The sequence below is a fragment of the Egretta garzetta genome, unplaced genomic scaffold, assembly GCF_000687185.1.
Source record: "Egretta garzetta isolate BGI_Z169 unplaced genomic scaffold, ASM68718v1 scaffold256, whole genome shotgun sequence".
NCBI classification, from domain to species: Eukaryota; Metazoa; Chordata; class Aves; order Pelecaniformes; family Ardeidae; genus Egretta; species Egretta garzetta.
Window position 1 is genome coordinate 2,335,145 of NW_009260073.1, and position 3,932 is coordinate 2,339,076.

Sequence of the window (3,932 nt, forward strand, 5' to 3'; positions counted from 1 at the left end):
ATGACAGAGGCTGGTGGTGTCTGCAGCCATTCTGCCTCCTTAGCAGCCTTGCCTCCTTCCCTCTGCCATGTGCAGGGAGAGCTTCAGGTGCAAGTCCCTCTGGGATGGAGAAGGAAGGGGAAGGAGTCACCCACCTAGCTGGGTTCAAGAGGACCACCTCCAAGGAGCAGAAGCAGGTGCAATAGAAACAGTGTCCTGGGGGAAGGTAGAGCATAGGGAAGAAGTAGGCTGCAATTTAAGTGCTGTGGGTCGCCTAAACTGGACCAAATTACCTTCAGCAGAGTCTATTACATCTGTTGCCTCATATGAGTTGCACAGTGTCCGTGCTCCAGGAATCCTCCCGAGAACTGCAATCTGATGCAACAGTGGAAGTTTAAGTCAGCATTTTGAGAAGAACCATCATCTCCAAGAGCAAGTGCAGGCTTGGATCCAATAAGGAACCAGCCAGAACACTGTTTCTTCTGCCTTCTTCAGAAGTGTTACAAATTGCATTTACCAATGTATCCACCTTTTGAAGAGAAAGCCATCTCTATGGAACAGCCTCAATGACTTCCCCCTCTTCAGTCTAGCTGGCTGTAGAGAGTCTCATAGAGAAGACCCTCTTTCACACTAATATTGTATGTTTGCAGTGACCAGGGTATGAGATTAGTTGTAAAGTAATGATGAGAGCAAATGATGCCTCTTTCTTCCATGTCAGGGATGTTGCCCTATCCAGTGAACATCCGTGGTCACTGAACTCAAGGAGACACATTTGTGGGGCACACAGAGCAGTACCATGATGCTGAAGATGTTTCTTATTGTGGATATGGTCACAGTCTAGGGCATAACAGGATTCTTTCTGCTCTCAGAAGAGAATATAAGGACTAGAGGAGTAAAAGGGCTGAAGAACTCAGAAGCAGCACAGAGAAGAGTGAGATAAATGTAAGAAAGCCTTTTGCACGCTTGCGACACAGAGAAGCCTCTCTTTTTCCAAGCTACTTGAAGTTGGTCAGAAACCCTAAGTTGACATATGTCTGCTAACCCAGCCAAGGACTCAAGTTCCTCCTGCCACAGCGCCCAATGCCTTCAGCAGGCATTTTTCTATTGGTATCACCAGTACGCCAGGCTGTCCTTACTAGGTATAGGACTGCTCTCCACTGCTCACAAAGCCTTCAATCTGCAGTACTTTGAGGACTAACAGACTACCTCAAATCAGTTCCGTTCATAAGACTATTATCCTCTGGATCACACTGTAAATTAAAGTGTGGCTTCTGAGAAAGCCATGAAACAGCCTCTCAGAACAGCAGTCTTTGCTCTTGCCCATGGGATTACAACCATGCTAACAAGGCACCAAGTCTACATGACTTGTTGCAATCTTGGAGAAAACATAACATTTAGGGTTAAGAGCAGCTTTTTATATATATATATATAATTAAAAAATAGCCTACAAGCACTGCCTTGAAGCACCCTGGCAACTGAACAGCCCTCGTATGACCCCTAGAGGTCTCAGGATTTAGTTGAGGAACTATCCCCACAGGGGGAGCTTTTGTAAGGTGCTGACATTCTCATCAGAGGCACCTGGGCCCCAGACTCATTCTCACCACCACCCTTCACCTCTCCTCTCCTCCCCTCCCCTGGGGACAGGACCTCCAGGCTGGTTTGCTGCTGACAGCTCAGGAACCGAGGGTCCCAGTGTAATGCTCCTAGTGATACAAAACTTGGAAGCACTGCTGAGAATTCAGGCAGTTCAAAGGCACTGTGCCAAATATGCACATGTCCAGCCCACTCTGCACTGAACCATGGTGTTGAGAAATGCTCTTCATTACAGTTCAAACATGGAACAGTGAACAGGGCATTCAAAATCAGAACTGAAGGTGACTAAGTGAAGTTTTGCCCGCATCCGAGCACCAGATCCCTGAGCTCACTTGCAGTGCACTACTAGTTGAGCGCAAGGGGGTGAGGAGCCAGTTTACTCCCAGGTTTGTGATGTTAGTGTCAAGCCTTTATGAAATATTCCTGTCCTTTAGCTATGAGGAAAGAGATTGTCTCATGATCACCATTCTGTTTCCAGCTATGCTAAAAACACTAGATAAAAACCCCACAAGTTTAATTCACTGCAGGTATCTTATTGGCAGTCACCTACAATATTAACATGCTAAACAGAAGTGGGCACAACCTTCAGGACATGACAATACATTTAAACAGCTGAACCATGTCAGGCCTCCTGTGGAGGAAGCACATCTATCAGCTTTCTGTGAGAAAGCGGGTAAGCTGGACAGAAAATGATTCGAATATGCGTGGATGCCAGAAGGAACTTAAGGCTATGAAGTAGCCCAGAGGAAACCAACCTTCCAGACCATATAAGTGACAAACTTCATATGGGGGACCATCAGACACTTATCTTTGGGAACTGAGCAGAGGGATGAAGTGGGGCTAGTTAACCAGCAGGTGATAATAGTGAGTCCTCAGGGTCCCACCTTTCCATCAAGCTGGTGCAGGCTTGGACACATCACCGTGACTTGGGGCAAGCTGGCACCCTTGTCCCTGACTGAGCCAGTAACCCCAAGCCCAGAACAGACCCGCTGCTCTGGTACAGCCCCAGGGTAGGAGCTGCATTTGACTTGCTGTCAGTCCACCCCTGGACACAGGCTGGCCAGTGAATGGGATTTGGAATGGGAGTAGCTATACCACAGCAAGAACGTGCTCTAGTGAACTCACAGGTGCTGAACAATAGTGCCAGTAATTTTACATCCTTCACCTCATTTTTAATTCATTTTCCCTCTCTCTTTCCTTATCTTCCTTTTGCAAACACCATGTAGCATTATTTTGCAACACAGGTGTGTCTGCTGCCACCCTCAAACCAACTTTGGAGGCCTATGGAGGCCACACCATCACTTTCATCACCACTGAACATGGACTCTACATTCTAGCCAAATGCTTTATCTGTGAAGGGCTTTTCTAACTTCTGGAGGCTACTCCAGATGGCTTTACCATTTATTTAACTTCGTTTTTAGAGTCCCTTTTTCCTACAGTGAAACACTAACAAAAGGCACTCCTGCCACTGAAATGTTGTGAGCAGCTCAGTAACGTTCAGCTAGAATTGCAAATACAGAATGAATAAAAGAGCCAGATATATTAGTTACCTATGGCACACTAAAGGCAGAACCATACAGATATGCGCATTAATCACAGTATCATTCTATATTTGTTCACTTTATATTGCTCAATAATTTCCTGCTAGAATGTTCTTAAGCATGCTAATAGAGAATTCACAAACAAACAAAACCAGAATATATATATTGTTATACAGTATTTAAGACCATTATTAATGCAAGTTATCTGTTAGTGGTGACACATAGCAAGCAAATACCCAGTGAATCTCAATTTACTCTTTTTATTCACTGAAACACTTTGCCTACAATAATGTGGGTTAGGTTTAAACAATTTTGAAGACCATGTTATTTTTTGCTCTAACGCTCCTCCTTTGCCAGCTCTGTCATTGCATTCAGAGTCACTAAAAACAGTGCATTCTTCAAACCAAACGGGATTGCAGGACAGACTTTATGGAGTGCAGTCCCCAGCCATTTCCAACACCATAGATAAAACCCTATCCAATGAAGAGTGATATGAATAAAAATAATGGCATATAAAAATCTGTTTCAAGTTCTTTTACAACAGTTATTTTGAAAATTTATCGTGAGTATCTGTGGGAATGTCATAAGGTGCAGAACCTGATCAAGATAAATGCTCAGAATGGCAGAGGAAACAAACAGCAATACCTGCTCTCCAGAAAAATCCATAGTTCTAGGTGGGTTACTTAGAAGGTAGTAGAGTGAATCACTTTTTAAATGTTTTCAGGAACAAGAATGAAAAATCCTCTTTAAAACTGTAGCTTCCATTTTTTAATCTTGATTTGTGTCTTCTGGATGTGCACTAGATTGACATCTACTCTG